The sequence below is a fragment of the Muscardinus avellanarius genome (assembly GCF_963383645.1).
Source record: "Muscardinus avellanarius genome assembly, chromosome: 11".
Taxonomy (NCBI): domain Eukaryota; kingdom Metazoa; phylum Chordata; class Mammalia; order Rodentia; family Gliridae; genus Muscardinus; species Muscardinus avellanarius.
Genome location: NC_137797.1, coordinates 73,812,005 through 73,836,317, shown reverse-complemented (window position 1 = coordinate 73,836,317; position 24,313 = coordinate 73,812,005). Strand labels below are relative to the sequence as shown.

The 24,313-nt window shown below is 41.0% G+C and overlaps 1 pseudogene across 1 annotated transcript; it reads left to right on the top strand.

Moving 5' to 3' along the window:
- The first annotated feature begins 12,347 nt into the window (after positions 1 to 12,347).
- LOC308270114 (mitotic checkpoint protein BUB3-like) lies at positions 12,348 to 13,337 on the top strand (annotated as a pseudogene). Its single transcript has one exon. The product of its transcript is annotated as a mitotic checkpoint protein BUB3-like (transcript).
- The last annotated feature ends 10,976 nt before the right edge of the window (positions 13,338 to 24,313 follow it).

Here is a 24,313-nt window from a genome sequence, read left to right as displayed (position 1 = left end):
TGATTGCTGCAGCAAGAGTCTCAAGGACTATATTGAAAAGGAGAGGTGAAAGTGGGCATCCTTGTCTTGTTCCTGACTGTAGCGGAAATTCTTGCAGTTTTTCCCCATTCAATATAATGTTGGCTTTGGGTTTGCAGTATATTGCCTTGATGATGTTGAAGTACTTTCCTTCTATCCCAATTTTTTGCAGTGTTTTTAACATAAATGGGTGTTGGATTTTGTCGAATGCTTTTTCAGCATCTATTGCTATGATGATGTGGTTTTTGTTCTTGGTTCTATTTATGTGGTGAATAACATGTATTGATTTGCGTATGTTGAACCAGCCTTGTTTTTCTGGGATGAAACCGACTTGGTCGTGATGAATTATTCTCTTGATATAGTTTTGAATGCGTATAGCTAGTATTTTGTTTAGAATTTTTGCATCTATGTTCATTAAGGATATTGGTCTGTAGTTTTCCTTTCTTGAGGTATCTTTATTTGGTTTGGGGATTAATGTGATACTGGCCTCATAGAAGGAATTTGGAAGAGTTCCATCTCTTTCAATTTCCCGGAACGTGTTATGAAGTATTGGTATTAGTTGTTCACTGAAGGTTTTGTAGAATTCAGCTGGGAACCCATCTGGGCCTGGGCTTTTCTTTGGTGGAAGAATTTTTATTGCCGTTTCTATTTCTTTGGTTGTTATTGGTTGGTTTAGGCTTGCTATGTCCTCTTGGTTGAGTGTAGGAAGGTTAACTGTGTTTAGAAATCTGTCAATTTCATCCAGGTTTTCAAATCTATTGGAGTATAAATTTTTAAAGTAGTTTCTGATAATGTTTTGAATTTCTTCACTATCAGTGGTGATATCTCCTTTTTCATTTCTAATTTTGGTAATTTGAGTTGATTCTCTTTTTCTTTTGGTTAGGTTGGCCAGGGGTTTATCAATTCTATTAATCTTTTCAAAGAACCAACTTTTTGTTTTATTGATTCTTTGAATTGTTTTTTTGTTCTCTATTTCATTTATTTCTGCTCTAATTTTGATGATTTCTCGTCTTCTGCTGGCTTTGGGAATGGATTGTTGCAGAATTTCTAGATCCTTGAGTTGTTTCATTAGGTTCTTTACTTGGTGGTTCTCCATCCTTTTTATGTGGGCACTCAATGCGATAAACTTTCCTCTTAGTACTGCCTTCATGGTGTCCCATAGGTTTTGGTGGGTTGTGTCTCTGTTTTCGTTTGTTTCCATAAATTTCTTTATTTCTTCCCTAATTTCTGCTCTTACCCATTCGTCATTTAGTAGTGTATCATTCATTCTCCATGAATTTGAATACTTTCTTTCGAGTTTCCTGTTGTTGATTTCTACTTTTATTCCATTGTGGTCTGAAAAGATGCATGGGATTATATTACATTTTTTGAATTTGCTGGTATTTTCTTTGTGTCCCAGGATGTGATCTATTTTGGAGAAGGTTCCATGGGCTGCTGAGAAGAAAGTGTATTCTGTAGTTCCTGGTTGAAATACTCTGAAAACGTCTATTAGGTCCATTTGGTTTATGGTTTCCTTTAGTTCTAAAGCATCTTTACTCATCTTTTGCCTCGAAGATCGATCCAGTGGTGTGAGAGGCGTATTAAAGTCTCCCAGAATTATTGTATTTGGGTCTACTTGGGATCTTATGTCCAGAAGGGTTTGTTTTACGAATGTGGTTGCACCCACATTTGGGGCATAAATATTTACTATCATTATATCTTCTTGGTGTATTGTTCCTTTTAATAAAAGGAAGTGCCCTGATTTGTCTCTTTTGATGTGTTTTATTTTAAAGTCTGTTTTGTTGGATATCAGGGTTGCTACCCCTGCTCTTTTTCGGTCACTGGTGGCATGGTATATCTTTTTCCATCCTTTCACCTTCAACCTGTGAATGTCTTTGGCTGTGAGGTGAGTTTCTTGCAGACAGCATATGTTTGGATTATGTTTCCTAATCCACATTGCCAGTCTATGTCTTTTGATTGGTGAGTTAAGTCCTTTGACATTAAGTGATATTATTGAAATATGCTTTTTGTTTTCTGCCATTTTGTGTTCTGTCTACTCTTGGGTGTTGTGATCTTTCTTCTTTACTTAAATGGCCCACTTATTAACTTCCTCTCTTCTCTGATTCTGGAGTCTGCTTCTTTTTTCTTCCTTATGATTTATTTCTTTAAGAATTTTCTCTAGTGTTGGCTTTGAATTCATGAATTTTTTGAGATTCTGTTTATCCTGAAAGACTTTGACTTCCCCATTGATCTTGAATAGTAGTTTTGCTGGATAGATTAATTTGGGCTGGAAGTTATGTTCTTCCAGGGTCTGAATCACGTCGTACCAGTCTCTCCTAGCATTCCTGACCTGGGTTGTATAGTCTGGGGTGATTCTTATTGTTTTGCCTCTATATGTCACCTGTCCTTTTGTTCTCACTGCTTTTAAGATTCCTTCCTTGGCCTCTATGCTGGTCAATTTGGTTATTATGTGGCGTGGAGTGGTTTTTCTTTGGTCCTGTCTCAGTGGAGTTCTGTATGCCTCCTGTACTTGAAGATTCAAGTCTCTTTCCATATTTGGAAAATTCTCTGAGATTATTTCCTTGAAGATATTACATATGCCCTTGGTCTGTACCTCTATCCCTTCCTCAATGCCTATTATCCGTAAATTAGGGCGCTTCATATTATCCCATAATTGCTGGATGTTTAGGTTTTGTTGCTGTAAAGATTTCTGTATATCGCTGACTGTGTTTTCGGTTTGGGATGTACTGTCTTCTAATATTGATATTCTGTTTTCCATTTCATCTAATCTTCCAGAGTTTCTTTCTATTGCTGTCTTCATTTCACTTATTGCCTCTTTCATTTCATTCCAGACCTCTTTCTGATTCTTTTTTAGTGTTTCTATTTCATCTTTAACCTCCTCTATACTTGTTTTAAAACCTTTCATCATATTGAACAACAAGATTCTGAACTCCCCTTCTTGCATTTCTAGTAGGTCAGTATTCGTGATTTCTGCTGTCTCTTCATAACTCCTGGTTCTCATATTTATAGTGTTCTCTGTCCTGTTTTTCTGATTTCTACCCATCGTTCGTGAGTAATGTGTTTAGTCAAATCTTAATATTAGGAGTTTAGGAGTATCGGCCAGTCAGCTGAGCCTTTCCAGTGTTGAAAGTGGGTGATGTGGGAGGAGCTGGGGTGATGGGTAAAGGAGTCAGATTAGGTGGAGGATATGTTAGGTTGAGAAGGACTTTAAGTATGATAAAGTAATAACTTGCTATGAATGAGAGAGAGTTAACTACTAGGACTCTTGTTGTTAGTAGAGTAGTTATGGATATAAAAAATACTTTGAGTTTTAAACCATGAGGTATATTATGGGGAAAAGTTTTGGGGGGGAAATGTATGTAGGTTAGTGTGGGAAGGTTTGTAAATAGGGATGCTGGTAGGAGCAGACAGACATAAAAAAAAAAAAAAAAAGAATCCCCTCAAGATACCAAGACTATTATGTAATCCAAGAAAAAGGAAGGTAAACCAATCAAAGGAGGAGAATGAAAGAAAAGGAAGGAAAAGGGAAGAGAGAGGAAAAAGGAAGAGGGATAAAATAAAAGGAACTAGCAGCCGTGTGAAATAAAAAAATAAGGCAAACTATCCAATGTATATATATATAAAACAACAAGTTAAAGTAAGAGAAGTTTGGATTAAAAGAAGAAAGAAAAAAAAAAAAAAAGAAATCAGCAATAACCATACTAAAACAAAAGCACTTTAAAAGCAAAAGAAAACATAACATCCACATTAAAAGTAAAACAAACAGTCCTCCTTATTTACGCATATGGGGTCAGGTCCATATAATATGTGCGTATCTGATTGCTTGGTAGCTTTCAGGATACCGTCCAATGTCTCTTAGTTTTCTTTGTACTCTATTTTTATCTTCTTAAGTCACTCTGGGTGTTTGGACACCTTTTTCTCCTTTAGCTGCTTTAGGTTTATGTGTCCGGGTGTCTGGTTTCACTGTTATTTGATTCTGTACAGTTCACAGATTCTGCGAAATTCTAACCTGTGGTCAGCACATCTGCACTCACCACCCTCGCCTCCAGCCTGTGCTTCCCTACAGCAGGGGTGGAGAGTGACTAAAGTGTAATTGGAACTTCCCCCTGAGGTCCTGAGCAGATTTTGTGGCCCGATGGATTTTCTTGTGTCTCTGGAAGTTCCAGCTGGGCTAGCCGGTGTGGTCCCAAGATGTGCCCTGGGCAAATGAATGCTGGTTCCTGGGTGGCCACACTTACTGCCAGAGCTCTGCCTATTCCAAGAGTGTAGGCTGGATGCACTGTTAATACTGGACCCTAGTGAGAGTGGGTGCAGCTGTCTATTGCTGCTGGTATGTTCTTCCAAGGTGTATTGAGCTGTGTTCTCACTTAGAACTAAGCATCTGGCTACCAGGAGGTTGGGAATACCCCGCGGTGGGCCAGGGGTGCAGGGTAGGTGCTCAAGGGTCCAGTGTGCGGTGTCCAGCAATGGTCTCTGCGTCCCGCGGGACGTAGAGGCTGGGGGTGCCCCAAGGAGATTTCCGGGTCTCCCAGTGCTTTTGCAGCCTGGAGGGTAGGCTCTGGCAAGGTGGCAGGGGTTAGCCACAGAAGCAGGCTCCAATTTAGGAGGGCAGTGTACAGGCACTGATTACTAGTAGGGGACAGGCAGGATGCGCGAGGAGAGTGCTCTGAGGCTTGAGCCCGTGGTGGGGGGTTGAGACTGCGACTGCGCACACGCTAGGACCCCAGTTACTAGGGCGCCCTCAGGTACCTGTCTTGGTGCAGGAATCCGTGTGAGTCTCTGTGCCGATGTGATCCGGTCGCTGGTGGGCAGACAGAGTTCTGGTGGGTGCTGCTCGCTGCTTAGGATGCGGTCCTAAGTCCGTTTTTATTCCCGGATTATCTTGCCGTGGAAATATCGGGCAGGCAGCTCCTTGGACAGCTGCCAAAGCAGCCCGCGGCTCAGCGTTCTGGTCCGCGGTCAGATTGTATCTGCAGCAGGTCCCGTGTCCGATCTTTGTTCTTCTTGTTCAAGTTCAGGGTTCCGCCGAGGTACCAGGATGTGTTTTGGTTCCTGGTATGTATTTGTTTTGTTGATTTAGACACTGCTTTCTCAGTATTTAAACTTTATTTACTTCAGCTACTGAGAGGTGCTGTGTCCCTCAGTCGCCATTTTGGAAAAAAAAAAAAAGAAAAAAAAGAAATAATAATATTTTAACTAAATATTGTTGAAACATAATAATTACATGGAAAAGAATAAAATTGGACCCTTACCTAATCCCATATACAAATATTAACTCAAAATAGATAAAAGACCTAAATATAAATCTTAAGACTATAAACTTTTAGGAGAAAATCTGGGTCATAAAACCTCACAACACTGAAATTGGCAGTGATTTCTTGGATATGATTTCAATGGCACAGGCAACAGAAGAGTATACAAACTCCCTAAAAAAATAAAAAAAAAATATTGTATATCCAAAGACAATGTAAACAGAGTTAACAGTTACTAATAGAATGGGATAAAATATTTCCAAATGCTATATCTGAAGGTATATTAATATTCCAACTAGAAATCCTAAAATTAACAACAATAAAGGCAAACAATACCATTTAGAGATAGGTAAAAGACTAACAGAAATAATGAATCTCCACAGATAACCACTCTTAGTTGTCTGTTGGATGGAAACTCTTGTTTCTCTGGTTCTGGTGTGTATTACCTATTTCTTCTTTGTAGTTAATCTCTTTGAGTATTTTCTCTAGTGCTGGTTTTGAAGACAAAAATTCCTTCAGTTTCTGTTTGTCATGGAAGCTTCTTATTTCCCCATCTAATTTGATAGAAAGTTTTGCTGGGTAGGAAATTTTTGTCTGGAAGTTGTTTTCTTTCAGAGTTTGGAATATGTTACTCCAAGCCCTTCTGGCTCTCATGACTTGGTTTGGGAAGTCTGGAGTGATTCTAATTGGCTTGCCTCTGAATGTCACTTGGCCCTTTGTTTTTGTTGCCTTTAAGATTCTCTGCTTGGCTTCCACATTGGTCATTTTGACAATTATGTGGCGTGGGGATCCTCTTCTCCGATCCTGTCTAAAGGGAGTTCTATAAGTTTCCTGGACCTGTGTATCAACCTCTTGCTCTATGTTTGGAAAATTTTCTGCTATTGTTTCCTTGAAGAGATTGTTGATCCCTTTGGTATCACTTTCTTTTCCCTCCTCTATTCCAATTATTCTTAGGTTAGCTCTCTTAAAATGGGCCCATATTTCTTCAATGTCAGATTCCTGCTGTCGGATTTTTTTTTTTTTAATTAGAAACTATGCGTTCATTTTTGGAATGATCATCTTCTAGGAGCGAGATTCTATTCTCCATGTGGTCTAATCGGTTGTTTGTACTTTGAATTGAGGCCTTTACTTCATTAATTGCATCCTTTATCTCTTTTTGGCTCTCTCTGAATTCTTTTCGAATCACCTCTATTATTTCTACAGTTATTTTCCTGATTTGATCTTCTAGAAATCTCTGATTTTCTGTTTTATCGGGTTCTGATGTTGTGGGGTTGTGGGCATTCATTGCTCCAGTGTTATTCCTCTTTCCCATGATTTCAGAAGTCTGTGCCTTCTCTGGGTTCTTCCCTTGGGTCACTATGACTTCACTTAAGGTGCTCTGGATCTCGAGTCAGTAGTATCTCAGACCCCACTACTCCTTTACTGGGTTGTATCACAGAGTCTCCGACCCAAGGAGTCGATAGAGGCTGCTTTAGACTGTGGGGGGTGCCAGGTTGCACGTTCTCCTATGGTGTGATATATCTGCCACTGCCCCTCCCCCACTGGGTCAAGTCCCAGGGAGTACAGTACTAGGATTTCTCCTCTGTGGCCCGCAATTTGACTCACTGTTCTTGAGTACGCAGATGTAGCTGTACTGGATTCGGTGAATTCTCTGCTGCTGCCGTCGGTGGCAATATGGCGCTGCTGCTACGCCCTCGGCCATGAGGCTGGTGTATTTCTTCTTGGTTTTGATTTCCACTCTGAATCCCTGCGGGGTGTGCTGAGCTCAGCCACTGGGAGCTTTAGATTTTACCTGTGGCGAGAAATCCCGCCTGGCTGTTCCGCAGTGGCTCACCTCGGCTTGCTGTAGCCGTCCAGTGAATTTGCCCTGCCGCCGGCAGTATGGCGCTGCTGCCATGTCCTCGGGCGTGAGGCCAGTTATCTCCTCTGTGGCTCTGAGCTCTGTTCTCAGTCCGCTTTCTCTCTGGAGCCTGGTGATTTTTTTGTTTCTCTGGTGATGGTGTTTTCTGGCTATGAAAGGCGCTGATTTTGTGGAGATTGGTTGTTAGCGGGGCTCTTAAGCCCCGCTTTTCTCGGTCGCCATCTTCCCGGAAGTCCCTGTAGATGTCTTTTATATGGCAAAAAGTGCCTTCTATTTCTAATTTGCTGAAAATTTTTTTATCATAAATTGATGTTTACTTTTTTCAAATACTTTCTCTGTCAGTTGACCTAACCATGTGTTTTTTATTCTTTAGGCTGTTAATATTGCATTGCACTGATTGAATGTTGAATATTGACTCAGTTCTTCATTCCAAGGATAAACCCTACTTGGTCATTGTGATTAATTTTTCTGTATCAACTTGAGTATGCCACAAGGTGCCCAGACTAAAAATTTTTTCTGGGGGTGTCTATTAGGGCATTTCCAGATGTGATCAACATTTGAGTCTGTATACTTAGTAGACTGTATCCTCTGCAAAGTGGATGAACATTATCCAATCTGCTGAGGGCCTGAATAGAACAAAAGGCAGAACTTTTTTTTTTTTTTTTTTTTTTTTTTTGCATCACTGTTTATCTTTTCCTGCTTTGGTACGAGAATTTATATCATTTTTTCTCCTGGTTCTTAGGTCTTCAGACTCAGACTAAATTATACTACAAAGTTTCCTAGGTCTCCCTCTTATAGGTGGCAAACTATTGGCTTCCCAGCCTCCATAATAGGGTGTGTCGATTCCTCAAAATAAATAAGTAAATCAATAAATAAGTAAATAAATAAAAGTTTACTTATAAGAAAATTTATATTATACATTTAATCTTGGATGAGATTTGGTACTTTGTAATATTCAGGAATAAGTTCATTTTATTTCAGTAGTTGACTACATGAAGTGTTGTTAGTATTCCCTTGCTATGCTTTAAATGTCCGTAAGGTCTGTAATCGTGTAATCATGTCCTTTTTTTTTTTTTTGTGGCACTAGGGATGGAACCCAGGGGCTTTCTACCTCCAGGCTATACTCCCAGACCTATTTTTATATTTTATTTGGAAACAGGGTCTCACTAAGTTGCTGAGAGCCTCACTAAGTAGCTAAGGCTGGCTTTGAACCTGTGTGATCCTCCTGTCTCAGCTTCCCAAGTGCTGGGATTACAAGCATGCGCCACCACTCCTAGCTCATGTCCATTTTTAAATATATATATATATATATATATATATATATATATATATATATATATATTTTTTTTTTTTTTTTTTTTTTTTTTTTTTTTTTGCAGTACAGGAGATGGAACCCAGGAGCATTCGACCTCCGAGCTACAGCCCCAGCCCTAATTTTTATTCTTTATTTTGAAACAAGTTCTCACTGAGTTGCAAAGAGCCTCACTAAGTAGTAGCTGAGGCTATCCTCGAACTGTGATCCTTCTGTCTCAGCCTCTCAAATTCTGGGATTACAAGTGTGTGCCACCACACCTGGCCATTTTTTTTTAATTCTTGCTGTTGGTCATGTGTACCTTCTCTCTCTTTTTTGGTCAATCTCACTAGACATCGATGAATTTCATCTATCTTTCTAAAGAGATGAATCTATATTTGTTTTTCTCTGTTGTTTTTATTTTCACTCTTATAGATTTGTCTTTTTACTGTCATTATTTATTTAGTTTTGTGTCTTTGTTGGAAGTTTAAATTTTTGGTTTAGGACCTTTCTTCTTTTCTAATATGAATACATAACTACTTCTTCTTCTTCTTTATTATTATTATTATTATTATTATTATTATTATTATATTTTCTTATGTAATACTGGGGATTGAATGCAGGGTCATTCTACTACTTAGCTACATCCCCAGCCCCCTATTATTTTTTATTTTGAAACAGGGTCTTGCCAAATTGATGAGGGTGTCACTAAATTTCTGAGGCTGGATTCAAACCTGAGATCCTCCTGTTTCAGCCTCCCACGTACTGGAATTATAGGCATGTGCTACCATAATTTCACCCTAGTACTGCTTTACCTGTATTCCATAATTTTTTCCTTTATTTTTTATTAATTTTATTTGGACTGAAGATTGAATCCAGAGGCATTCTACCTCCAAGTTACAACCCCAGCCCTTTAAATTTTTTTGTTTTGAAACAGTCTTACTAGGTTGCTGAGAGTTTTACTACTTGCTGAGGCTATCCTAGAACCTGTGACCCTCCTATCTCAGTCTTCCAAGTTTACAGGCATGTGTCACCAAGCCTGGCTTAATTTTTTCTTTTAAATAGACTTTATTTTTCAAAGTCCCACAATTTTTAATAAGATAAATCTCTAGTTTTGTTTAATTTAAAATATTTTTAAATTTTTCTCAAAATTCTCTTTAATCTATGGTTTATTAAGAAGTATTTTGTCTAACTTCCAAGTATTTGGAAATGTTTCTATTAGCTTGCTTTTAGTCATTTCTAGTGTCATTCCACTGTGGTCAGGGTACATACTTTTTATTATTTCAATTCTTAGCATTGTTAAGTTTTGTCATATCACCTAGAATATAATCCATCTTGTTGACTATTTCATAATTACTTGAAAAAAATGTAATATGGTAGATTCCATGGATTGATTTTTGAATGTTAAAACAGCTTTGTATTCCCGGGACAAACTCAAACATTCCTAGTGTTTTATTTTTACTTTATATTGTTGAATTCAGTTTGCTGATATGGCCAATATTTGTTGATGAGTAGTTTCTATAAATGTCAAATAGGTCAAGTTGGTTGATAGTGCTGTTAGGTTCTCTAGCTTCACTAATTTTTCTATTATGAAACAACACATTAAATCTCTGGATATAATTTATATAAATATACACACACATTCATGTCCTACTAGTTCTGTTTTTGCGTGTGTGTGCGTGCGTGTGTGTGTGTGCTTTCAGTTATCAAAGGACTCAGTTCTCTGACTTTTCTCCGGAGGCTGAACAGTCTTGTTACGCCGTATAAGGCCTGACGTTCTCAGTCTCTTTCGGGTACCATTTCCTTTCTGTATTCCAGAGTAGGGATGTCAACAGGGCACTCTGAGTCTTCTTTTATCTGAGAATATGTGGGGGCTTTTTTCTTTGCATATCGAAATCCAGCATTTAAAAAATGCAGCTAGGCCCTGTGGCTCACATCAGAAATTCCAATACTTGGGAGGCTGGGACAAGAGGATTGCAGGTTTGAGGCCAGCCTCTGCAGTGTAGTGAGGCCATCAGCCACTTAGTGAGACCCTGTTTCAAAATAGAAAATATAGCCAGGGATGGAGGCATACACTTGTAATCCCAAGACTGAGAGGTGGAGACAGGAGGAATCACAGGTTCTTGGCCAGCCTCAGCAACTTAGTGAGGCCCTCTACCACTTAGTGAAATTTTATTTACAAAGAAAAATAAAATAGGGCTAGGGGTGTAGCTCAGGGGTAGAATGCCCCTGGGTTCAACCCCCAGTACTGGGGGAAAAAGAAGTTGTACCAATTCCTTTGTCCTTTCATGGCTATGGTTGGGGAAAGCTATATTTATCATATTCCTGGAAGTTATGCCTAGCACTCCACATTAATGAGGAAGTTAAAAAGTGGGCCCGTTTTCTGGACTTTGAGTGAAATAACACATCAGGAGGTGGAAGGCCAAGAAGTCAGCTCAGCTTTGGAGGTATGTGGTCAGCAGAAATGCCAACCAGAAGCCAGAGCCAGACAGAGCAAAATCACCACGACAAGACCCTGAGACAGGACAACAGCCTGCTTATTTATTTATTTATTTATTTATTTATTTATTTATTTATTTTGTGGTACTGGGGTTCCTGGAAACACTTCTACCTCCGGGCTACACTCCCAGACACTATATACAATTTTTTTTTTTTTTTTTTTTTTTTTTTGTGGTACTGGGGTTCCTGGAAGCCCTTCTACCTCTGGACTACACTCCCAGACCTATTTTTACATTTTTATTTGGAAACAGGGTCTCCTAAGCCAGCATGCGTGGCTGGCTTTGAACCTGCATGATCCCCCTGTCTCCGCCTCCCAAGCGCGGGGATTAAAAGCGTGCGCCACCATGCCCGGCATAGCCTGCTCCATCCTGAACACACTACGAGACATGTTCCCAAGTGATGAAGGGCAAATTCGAGGTGGTGAAATGCACGTGTAAGGTAGTCATGAAGTAACCAGTTACCTTTACCTTACTGGCACAGCAAGAGCACAGCCCTGGGTAGAGACTCAAGATGGCAACGGGAGACACAGCACATGGAGCCGCGTGACAAAGACACAGATGTGACTAAAACACTGGCTCTACGTGAGGGCGTCAAGAGGCTGATTCCCACCTACCTGCTCTGATCTTGTGGTTTCTTGCAGTTCCTGGAACACACTAACTATATCATGGCCCGAGGACCTTTGCCCTGGCTGGAAGGGTCTGCCCAGGGGGTGGCGTGGTCACTCATTCTCTTTCTTTAGGTCTCTGCTTGAGTATTAGCTCATCGGAGACACCTTTCCTGGGTACCCTTCATTTCTCCCTATCATTTTTACCACATTTTATCACTGCGCTCTAGGAATGGGCACATACCGGACATAATAAAACTGACGGGAATTCATTCTGTTTTTTATTATCACCATGTACCAGGAATTGTTAACATCTGCGATGAAATGTTACTCTCCAAGAGTGACAAAACAAACTTTTTATTTGTGTAAGTTCTAAACAGTTGCTGCAACTCTTTTTAAGGGTGTTGTTGTTGTTGTTGTTGTTGTTTGTTTGTTTGTTTTGTGGTGCTGGGGATTAAACCCAGGGGCATTCTACCTTTGAGTTATACCCTCAGCCCTATTTTCATTTTTTTATTTGGAACCAAGTACTGAGAGTACAGGCATGTGCCACCATGTCCAGCTCTGCTTTTGAGTTTAAAAATATCTCTATATAAACTGGGCGAGGTGGCGCACGCTTGTAATCCCAGCATTCGGGAGGCTGAGACCAGAGGATCGCGATTCGCGGACAGCCTCAGCTACTTAGTGAGGCCCTCTGCAACTCATTGAGACCCTGTTTCAAAATAAAGAATTAAAAAAAATATATCTCTATATAAGAGAGTGCTCGGAGCGAAGCAGGGACGTGGCTGCGAGTGGCTGGGACGTTGTTTCAGAAGGGAGCTCAAGATGGCTGCTTCCGACGAGTTTAAGTTGAACCAGCCACCGGAGGATGGCGACTTGGCAACTCCTCGGCGAAGTTCAGCCCCAGCACCTCCCAGTTTCTGCTGCTCTCTTCCTGGGACACGTCGGTGCCCCTCTACGATGTGCCTGCCAACTCCATGCGGCTCAAGTACCAGCACACAGGAGCCCTGCTGGACTGCGCCTTCTACGATCCAACACATGCCTGGAGCGGGGGATTAGAGCATCAACTGAAAATGCATGATTTGAACACTGATCAAGGAAATCTTGTTGGGACCCATGGCGCCCCCATCAGATGTGTTGAATACTGTCCAGAAGTGAATGTGACGGTTACTGGAAGTTGGGATCAGACAGTTAAGTTGTGGGATCCCAGGACTCCTTGTAATGCCGGGACCTTCTCTCAGCCTGAAAAGGTGTATAGCCTCTCTGTGTCTGGAGACCGGCTGATGGTGGGCACAGCAGGCCGCAGAGTGTTAGTGTGGGACGTACAGAACATGGGCTACGTGCAGCAGTGCGGGGAGTCCAGCTTGAAATAACAGACTCGCTGCATACGTGCGTTTCCAAACAAGCAGGGCTATTTACTGAGCTCTCTTGAGGGCCGAGTGGCAGTTGAGTACTTGGACCCAAGCCCTGAGGTGCAGAAGAAGTATGCCTTCAAATGTCACCGACTCAAAGAGAAGAGCGTCGAGCAGATTTACTCTGTCAGTGCCATTTTCTTTCACAATGTCCGCAACACCTTCGCCACAGGTGGTTCTAATGGATTTGTAAATATTTGGGACCCATTTAACAAAAAGCGACTGTGCCAGTTCCACCGGTACCCCAGCAGTATCGCATCCCTTGCCTTCCGTAATGATGGCAACACTTACAATAGCATCATCATATATGTATGAAATGGATGACACGGAGCATCTTGAAAATGGTATCTTTATTCACCAAGTGACAGATGCAGAAACAAAACCCAAGTCACCATGTACTTGACGAGATTTCATTTACTTAAGTGCCATGTCGATGATAATAAAACAATTCGTACTTCCCAATGGCGGATTATTACTATTAACAAAGAGAGGAGGGAAAATACTAATTTTAATATTATAAAAAAATTATAATTTTAATATTATAAAAATTATAATATTATAATATTATAATTTAAATATTATAATTTAATATTATAACCGGAAAATAATGGAGAAGAGGTTTTTCATTGATTTTTGTTTTTTTTAAATAAAATACTTTCTTAAGTGCAGATAATCTATATATGTGTGTTATATGTGAAATATAGGTGTGGTGGTGCACACCTGTAATCCCTGTACTTGGGAGGATTAGACAGGAGGATCACAGGTTCAAAACCAACCCTAACACTTCAGCAAGGCTCTCAGCAACTAAGCAAGATCCTGTTTAAAAACAAAAATTAAAATGGGGCTAGGATGTGTAGCTTGGAGGTAGAATCCCCAGCACCACAGAAGAAAACAAAACATGTTGGTAATTTTCTTGAAAGTTAATTGAGAGGACTTTAAGCTATACAGCCAGAACCTGACACAGAGGTCATGGCTACACATGTCTGTTTGAAAGGTAAGCCCATAGCTGTTCAGAGTTATTCAAGTTTTCTTTGAGTAGAGTTGGAAGGCCAAACCTCTGTGGTATGGTATAGTCCTGTGTTGGGATCAACTGTGGCAACGTAGTTGACAAATATAGCCACGTTCTGAGTTACACCTGAATATACAAAGAGAAGCAGTCTTGATGACGCCATTGACAAATTTGCAAAAAAGCTTAAAAGCAGAAATTATAGTGTCATTCATTTCTATGGCAGATCAGTATGTAGAAATTTTCCTCTTTTTTAAAAAATGCATTAATATGCTTTAAAAAATGTAATTCAAGCCAGGTGTGTTGGCGCACATGCGTAATCTCAGCATTCAGGAGGCTGAGACAGAAAGATTGCAGTTCGCAGAAAGCCTCAGCTACTTAGTGAGGCTCTTTGCAACTCAGTGAGACCCTGTTTCAAAATAAAGAATGAAAAATAGGGCTGGGTATGTAGCTCAGAGGTAGAATACCCCTGGGTTCCACTCCCAGTACCACACACAAAAAAAGTAATCTAGTTTTCCAATTTTTATCTTTTATTTTATTTTTAACATTTTGAAGAGACTGGGGATTCTATTAAATATTTATTTTTATTGAGTTTTTCTTACCAGCGTGGTTATAAATATGAAGGCAAACAAAATAAAAATTTTACTATCTGTTTTTCTTTTCTGGACATGATATGTTGTAGCCATTATCAATTACTGCATAAAATATTATCACAAAGTTAACAGCTTAAAGGAACAGACATTTTTTTTAAAAATTAATTAATTAATTTTTTAAATTGGTGCATTGTAGTCATATATCAATCACATTGGAGTACAAGACTTGAGAGGATATACAAGCACACATCATCCAATTAGCCCTCATCCAGCCCGCATCCTATTCCCTCCCCCTCCCTCGATCCTGTGCTTGTTTGGTGATTAACTTTGATACATTTGTTTATGTACCTCCTGCGTTTTAAAGAGGCTCCGTCTTCCACTATTCCATACCCTCTGATTGGTCACATTAGTTGCTTCACTATAGGGCCCTTTCTATAGGTCAACCTATTCCTGTTGCCCCTTTCCTCCTAGTTATTGCTGATTAGGGGAAGCATCTGATTTATATTTTCTGCGATATTTCTCTGTGCATGCTGTGTTGCAAGTACCGATCCCACTCTTGATGGCCCCAGTAGTGGCCTGGCTACTCGGTGGACTGATCTAGACCTCGCTGGCTCAAGCAGCGGCCTTGCCTTTTGGGAGGCCCCAGTTCTGGTCTCGCTGGCCCCCACACCGGCCTAACCCCTCAGCTGGCTTCGATCCCGACCTCGGAGGCCGCAGTAGTGGCCTTGCCTCACGGCAGGCTCCGATGCTGGCCATTGGCCCCGGCACCAGCCTAACCCCTTGGCAGGATTCCAATCCCGGCCTCAGAGGCCCCAGCACCGGACTTACCTCATGGCAGGCTCCAATGCTGGCCTCGCTGGCCCCAGTACCAGCCTAACCCCTCGGCAGGCTCTTATCCTGGCCTCGGAGGCCCCAGTACCAGCCTTGCCTCACGGCAGGCTCCGATGCCAGCCTTGCTGGCCCCAGCACCGGCCTAATCCCTCGGCAGGCTCTTATCCTGGCCTCGGAGGCCCCAGAAGTGGCCTTGCCTCATGGCAGGCTCTGATGCTGGCCTCGCTGGCCCCAGCACCGGCCTAACCCCTCGGCAGGCTCTTATCCTGGCCTTGGAGGCCACAGTACCGGCCTTGCTTCACGGCAGGCTCCGATGCCGGCCTCGCTGGCCCCAGCACCTGCCTAACCCCTCAGCAGGTTCTTATCCTGGCCTCGGAGGCCCTAGCACCAGCCTTGCCTCACGGCAGGCTCCGATGCCGGCCTTGCTGGCCCCAGCATCGGTCTAACCCCCTCGGCAGGCTCCAATAGTGGCCTTGCCTCATGGCAAGCTCCGATGTCGGCCATTGGCCCCGGCACCCGCCTAACCCCTCAGCAGGCTCTGATCACTGTCTCTGGGGTTATTATTTCAAAGGTTCCAGGTGTAATGTATCAGATCTCTGCCTCCCCTAAGTACTGGCCACTGCCATTGCCACTGGGTCCACCATTTCAAATTCTTCCCAGGCCCTTTTTCCACTCTGAATGTTGTCCAGTGAGGAACATACATTTCTTATTTTTTTTTTTTTTTTTTTTTTTAGTGGGCATGGCAAAAATAAGTATATTTACTCCAGCAATATGCAACATATGTTCTGGATGTATATGTTCATAGTTCTTTACATACATGCAAAAGTAAATATTATGCAAATGTAACAATGTTAAACATTTAACACATAATTATAGTACTCCAGGCACTGTATTTGTTCATCTCTTCTTCTAAAATTTGTGAAGAATAGGAGAAAAGACTGGGGTTCCATTGGAACTGGGTCTCAGTTTAAGCTGGAGATCATAGATACATAGGAGTTAAAGAAAAAATCTGAATACCTTCTTGAGTCAAAGACAGGTATAAGAGAAAAAGATGCCAGTAGACCTTAAGCTAGTTAAGGTAATGCTAAGCACTTTTCACTTACTGTCTGTAGTCTTTGCAAGAAACCAAGGTACGTTACATATACCCCATTCTGAGGTGAAAAACTAAAGCCTGGAGAAGCTAAATGATTTGCTCCTAAGCACATAAATAGAGTTTTAGCAAGAATTTGAACTCAGGTCTGTATAGCTCAAAACGTCTTTTCTTTATTCAGGATTCCTAATTTATATTTTGTTTGGCTATATGTAATTTTATATACATAAATAAAATAGAATACTTTGATATTAAGAAGTTAGGATATCTCAAATGCAATCTAAATAGGAAGGATTGAGGTAGTGCCTTGACACATGAAATCTGACAATAGTGAAAACAGTATTCTATGTTAGAAGCAAAGCAGATTCTCTCTCCCCTTTGACAAAACTGCTGACAGCAATAACCACATTAACATTGTAGAACATCCTTGATCTCGTCATTTCACCCTTTGATTTCAAGATAACTGTACCCTGAAAATTATTTTTTTTCTTTTTTTTTATTGGTGCAATGTATTCATACATCATAATGGTATAAAGAAAATACTTTTGTAGACATACATGCACACATCGCCCAGTTAGCCCTTACCCGATCCCCCCCACCCCCCCACCCCCATTCCCTCCCCATCCCTCCTTCCCATGCTTGGCTTAGTGGTTGACATCTAGTTGAGGAACATACATTTCTTATATCACAGTTTCTGTGGTCAGACGTCAAGCCTGGCTTGACTGAGCCCCTGGCTTCAGGATCTGACTTGGAACTGGAGGAGTCTGCTTCCAGGTGTCGATGGTTGTTAGCAGGATTCAATAACTCATGGCATGGACAGAGGCCTTGGCCTCTTGTTGGATGTTAGCCAGAGACTGCCCTCAGCTCCCTGCCACACGAGACTTTGCAACAAGGCTCTTGCTCAGAACAAGATGGGGTTCAAGCTTATGAAACATAATCACATCCAGAATTTTGCTATATCTGTGAGTTAGAAGCAAGTCCCAGGTCCTGCTCACAGTGAAGGGGAGAGAGTCATGGGAGAGCATCATGGGAGCCGCCTTAGGGTCTGCCTCTTTCAAGTTTCATGTCATGAATTATGATTCAACATAATTTTTCATATAATAGTTTTCCCATATTAAGGAGGAGGGGACTTAAAATGATCTGCTCAGGGTATCTACTTCCTCCTTCTACCCTCTTGATTTTCACCAGAACATTTATTTCATTTATTACACATTGCCATTATTTTATATAACTCTTCATGTTATTTATGTATTTTGCTAACATATAATAAAAGCAAAATGGTTTATGAATACATTTTGTATTGCGTTATTTCACATTTGTCATATATTTTATGTGTTACATATTGTGTATTTATCTGACCTAAGGGCAGGACTTTTTCTGTTGTGCTCACTATATCAGCACCTAGATCATTGTCTGGCACATAGTAGGGACTAAGTAAGTATTTGGTGGATAAATATGTATAATGCTCAAAAGTGTTAACATGAAAAAAAGAGATAGTAACCTCTCTGAGCGTTTGTAAATCTCACAGATTTTCCCACAATTTTTTTATATGAACCTTGTTTAAAATAAAAATAATGCTAAAAGGCTTTGATGGAGAAGCCCTTCCTATGCCCCAATCTGTTTTCCTAAAACATCTACCTTCAAACCTTTTTGTTTTGCCCCTAACTTTTCCCTTGCTTCTAACTCATGTTAATATTTCTAACCCTGTACTTTGTTGATGTGATGCTAAAGTAGATGAATAAAAGGTAAGATTTTGATCAATGTTTCTGTAATAACATGATAGTTCATCATAGCAGGTCTGTCTTTTAACAGTTCTGCTTTCTGGACTTGGCACGTTTTGAAGACAATTTTGTTTCTCAGTATCAATAGAATGTGAATATGACAGGATGTGGGGGTAGAGCAGAAATCCCACATCCCTCTGGGGAAGGAGGTTGAAGGGACTTTTCACAGCTTTCCTAAATTAAAGAAGAGCTGCAGAGGCTGACCTGCAGTGATCATTAAAGTGTGTGAGTAAACCTTTTATATACAAAGACAGAAAAGTGGGGAGGAGGGGTGTGTGTCAGGGAAAGACGTCCTTGGAGGACGATTGTGGCCAGACCAGTCCTAGATATACACATAAACAAAGCTGCACAGGCCAGTGATCTGGCTGTGACAGGACAGGAAGGAGACTTGAATTTTGAAAGACCTGAAAGAAGGATGCTCTGTGACCTTGAACAAGCGAGAGAAAGCCAGAGGTATACATTGGTGAGAACACAGGCCTTTCTAGGGCATATCAATGTTGTATGTGTATACTGAGATGGTAATGTAGTCAATTTAAAATAAAACAAAACAAATTGAAGCAACGGAACTAAAGTATTTCTCAGTCTCTCTTGCAGTTAGAAATGAGCATATGAACATATCTGGCCAATGAAAAGCAAGTAGAAGTCACCAAGTAGGACTTGTGGAGAAGCTTTTTATTTTTTATTATATATATATATATATACACATATTTATTATTATTATTATTATTATTATTATTATTATTAGAGATGGAACCCAGGGGCATTCTACCTCTGAGCTACACCCCCAGCTCTATTTTTTATTCTTTATTTTGAAACAAGGTCTCACTGAGTTGCGAAGGGCCTCACTAAGTAGCTGAGGCATTCCATGAACCGTGATCCTCCTGTTTCAGCCTCCCAAATACTGGGATTACAAGCATGTGCCACCACGCCTGGCTGTGAAGAAGCTTTCTAAAGGGAACTGAATCACGTGTGATAGGCCTCTCAGTTCTCCTGGGCCCTTCCTCTTCTTCCCGCCTGGAACTTGAATGTGCTCAGCAGAGGTCAGCGGCTCACCTGTGCCCAGCAGGTACCTGCAAAAGGTGAGTAGGAGAAAGGCCAGAGAAAGCCTGGTCATCTAATACGATCAGGAACCAGCCTGCTCGTGGTACCAAATGCTCTGGACTGCCTGCCCTGCTTCCAGGTGGCATTTGCCTGTAATCCCAGTACATGGGAAGCTGAGATGGGAGGATCATGGATTTGAGAGCAGCAACTTGATGAGGCTGTTTCAAAATAAAAATAAAACGGGGCACATAAAATGGGGCTAGAGGTGTAGCTCAAGGGTAGAATGTCCCTGGATTCAATCCCTAGTACCAAAACAAAAGCAAAATCCACTATTATCTGGGACTTCTTCTATGTAGCCAAACTTAACTCCCAAAAGATGTCAACTGAAAAGCATCTGTTACCTTTCGGATTTTGTCGGGTCTTCAGACTTCAAAGGTTCACACTCCCTTGGCCTCCACACTCCCTAAAACTCAGATAAAAGCATCTCACAACATGGATGTGCCAAAATTCCAGTCAACTTGACTTCTTATCCATTTCCTTGCCTCAGCAACAGGACCTCTTCCATAAACCTACACGCTCAAGTATGAATGAATGAAGGAATGTCCTACTGCTGGTTCCTGCTCTTTAAAGTGCTTGAGTGCAGCAGCCTGGACAAAGCCTGTGGAGTACTTGGATGTATAACTTATGCCAAGAAATCTCCAAGAGAGTCATACCTAAGTGTACACATGGAAGTCATTGTACAGCTCAAGTGCACTCCTACTGTAGAACACGGAGACTGAGAAGCCGGCGAAAGCTGTCCACTCATTTCAAATCCTACTTTAGCAATGACTGTGTGATTTGACATCTCTCAGCCTCACCTTCTTCTGTAAACTGGGGAGAGTAATAATTCCTACCTCATATAGGTATTTTGAGGAATAAAAGGTACACTAGACCTCTTTTATAGTGCTCAGTACGTTACTATCAATATTATTTACTTTTAATAATTATTATTGACTATTTTGCAATTCATAAACTTTTGCAAAGCAGGGACTGGGGATGGAACCCAGGAACATTCTACCTCTGAGCCCCACCCCCATCCCTACTTTTTATTCTTTTATTTTGAAACAAGATGTCACTGAGTTGCAAAGGGCCTCACTAAGTAGCTGAGGCTGTTTGCATACTGCAATCCTCCTGTCTTAGCCTCCCAAATGCTGGGATTACAAGCATGCGCCACCATGCCTGGCCGTCTAACTTATTTTTGTGCCCTTCTCATTTAACCCAGAGAGGAAAAGAAAGTGCATGGCAAAGAGTAAAAATTTATTTTATTATTTTACTTTTTGTGGTACTGGGGATTGAACCTGGGAGTGTCCTACCTCCAAGCTACACCCCAACCCTGTTTGATTTTGAAAGGTTCTCACTAAGATGTTGAGCCTGTCCTTGAACCTTGGATCCTCCTGTTTCTGTCTCCCAAGTACTGGGACAAGCATATGCTGATAAACCCAGCTAAATAGTAAATCTTTAGTACATGTTTGTATTTGAATTGGATAACGTTCTTTATTTTATTATCTAGTAATTTCTTTTGTGTGTGTGTGTGGTACTGGGGGTGGAACCCAGAGGCTTTCTACCTCCAGGCTATACTCCCAGACCTTTTTTATATTTTATTTGGAAACAGGGTCTCACTAAGTTGCTGAGAGCCTCACTAAGTAGCTGAGGCTGGCTTTGAACCTGCGCGATCCTCCTGTCTCAGCCTCCCAAGCGCGGGGATTACAAGTGTGCGCCACCATGCCCAGCAATAATTTCTTGATGAGAGTAGAAAAATGGTTGACAATGTGTTTTGGAGCCAAGCATGGTAGTGCACACCCGTAATCGCAGTCTTGGAAGACGGAGACAGGAGGATCATAAGTTTGAGGCCAGCATCAGCAATTTAGTGAGATCTTCGGCAATTTAGTGAAACCTTGTTTCAAAATAAAAAAATAAAATAGGACTAAGGGTGTAACTAGGATGTACAACACTCCTGAGTTCAGTCAGTAGTCTACCCCCTGACCAAAAATATGTGTCTTGGTACTGATGCCACATTTTTCTGCTCAGAGTAAAAACATATACAAAAATCAATTCTATGTATATGGGGGGAAAGCCATTGAAATGTTAGCAATAGAGGGATTGTCTGTTTTCCAATTTTTCTGCACTTGACATGTGTGATTTTTGTTACTAGAAAAATTTATCTTTTAAAAAATCTACTTGGCCAGGTGTGGTGGCGCACACTTGTAATTTCAGTACTTGGGAGGCTGAGACAGGAGGATCAGGGTTCGCCGCCAGCCTCAGCTACCTAGTGAGGCCCTCCGCAGCTTAGTGAGACACTGCTTCACATTAAAGAATAAAACCGACTTCCAGGAAGATGGCGACGGAGCAAAAAGGGCTTATGAGCCCCGCTAACAACCAATCTCTATTACCACAAAATCAGCACCTTTCATAGCCAGAAAACACCATCAGCAGAGAAACAAAAAATGTAATTTTAAGGGACAGAGAAAAAGAGGGCTGGAAAAATGAGACACCAGAAACCAGACCACAGTGCTGCAGCCAGAGCTGAGGCATGAAGCGGTGGGCACCATTTTGCCTTGCAGCACCAGGCTCCAAAGAGGAAGGTAACTCATAACAGAGCTCAGAAACCAGAGAGGAGACACACCGGCCTCACGCCCGAGAACGCAGCAGCAGCGCCTTACTGCTGGCAGCAGCGGCGAGTTCAATGGATGGCACCAGACCAACACACTCAACAGCCTACCAAGCTCCAGAGAGGAGCGGCAGACAGCGAGCCGAGGTGAGCCGCTGTGGAACAGCCGGGCGGGATTCGGCAGATTTCTCGGCGCAGGGAGCATCTAAAGCTCCCAGGGGCTGGGCTCAGCGCATCCTGCAGGGACTCAGAGTGGAGCTCAAAAACAGAAAAGAAATACGCCAGCCTCATGGCCGAGGGCGTAGCAGCGATGCCAAATTGCTACCGACGGCAGCAGCAGCAGCGAATTCACCGAGTCCACGACAGCTCCATCTGCGCACTCAACAGTGAGTCAAATTGCGGCCCCTAGAGGAGAAATCCCAGTACTGTACTCCCAGGGACTTGACCCAGTGGGGGAGTGGTGGTGGCAGAGATATTACACCATAGGAGAATGCCCAACCTGGAACCCCCCACAGTATAAAGCAGCCTCAATTGACTCCCTGGGTCTGAGACTCTGAGATACAACACAGTAAAGGAATAGTGGGGTCTGAGATACTACAGACTCGAGATCCACAACACCTTAAGTGAAGTCATAGTGACCTAGGGAAGAACCCAGAGAAGGCACAAACTTCCAAAATCATGGGAAAGAGGAATAACAATGGAGCAATGAATGCCCACAACCCCACAACATCAGAACCCGATAAAACAGAAATTCAGAGATTTCTAGAAGGTCAAATCAGGAAAATAACTGTAGAAATAATAGAGGTGTTTCAAAAAGAATTTAGAAAGAGCCAAAGAGAGATAAAGGATGCAATTAATGAAGTAAAGGCCTCAATTCAAAGTACAAACAACCGATTAGACCACATGGAGAATAGCATCTCGCTCCTAGAAGATGATCACTCCAAAAATGAACGCATAGTTTCTAATTTAGAAAAAAAAATCCGACAGCAGGAATCTGACATTGAAGAAACATGGGCCCATTTTAAGAGAACTAACCTAAGAATAATTGGAATAGAGGAGAGAAAAGAAGGTGAAACCAAAGAGATTAACAATCTTTTCAAGGAAATAATAGCAGAAAATTTTCCAAACATAGAGCAAGAGGTTGATACACAGGTCCAGGAAACTTATAGAACCCCCGTTAGAGAGGATCAGAGAAGAGAATCCCCACGCCACATAATTGTCAAAATGACCAATGTGGAAGCCAAGCAGAGAATCTTAAAGGCAACAAAAACAAAGGGCCAAGTGACATTCAGAGGCAAACCAATTAGAATCACTCCACACTTCCCAAACCAGGTCATGAGAGCCAGAAGGGCTTGGAGTAACATATTCCAAACTCTGAAAGAAAACAACTTCCAGCCAAAAATTTCCTACCCAGCAAAACTTTCTATCAAATTAGATGGGGAAATAAGAAGCTTCCATGACAAACAGAAACTGAAGGAATTTATGTCTTCAAAACCAGCGCTAGAGAAAATACTCAAAGAGATTAACTACAAAGAAGAAATAGGTAACACACACCAGAAACAGAGAAACAAGATTTTCCATCCAACAGACAACTAAGATTGGTTATCTGTGGAGATTCATTATTTATGTTATTCTTTTACCTATCTCTACATTGTATTGTTTGCTTTTATTGTTGGTAATTTTTAGGATTTCTAGTTGGAATATTAATATACCTTCAGATATAACATTTGGAAATATTTTATCCCATTCTATCAGTAACTGTTAACTCTGTTTACATTGTCTTTGGATATACATTATTTTATTTTTTAGGGAGTTTGTATACCCTTTTGTTGCCTGTGCCATTGAAATCATATCCAAGAAATCACTGCCAATTTCAATGTTGTGAGGTTTTATGACCCAGATTTTCTTCTAAAAGTTTATAGTCTTAAGATTTATATTTAGGTCTTTTATCTATTTTGAGTTAATATTTGTATATGTGTTAGATAAGGGTCCAATTTTATTTTTTTTTCATGTAATTATTATTTTTCAACAATATTCAGTTAAAAGATTATTATTTCCTCCACCAAATGTTCGTGGAAACCTTGTCAAAAATAACTTGACAATATAGGGAAGAATTTATCTCTAAGCTTTTATTAACTCCAATGGTTTATATATCTGCCTTTAGAACAGTACTACACTCTTTTAATTATTGTAGCTTTATATGGTTTGAAATCAGAAAATATACATCTTCTAGCTTTGTTCTTCTTCGAGATTGTTTTGGGTATCTAGAGTCCATATTCCATATCAGGATAGATTTTTTCTGAAAAATAAATAAATAAATGTATGACAGCTTCACCTAAAAAAAAAGAAAAGAAAAAAATATTCTCTGGTAAGAAAGAAAGCAAAAAGAA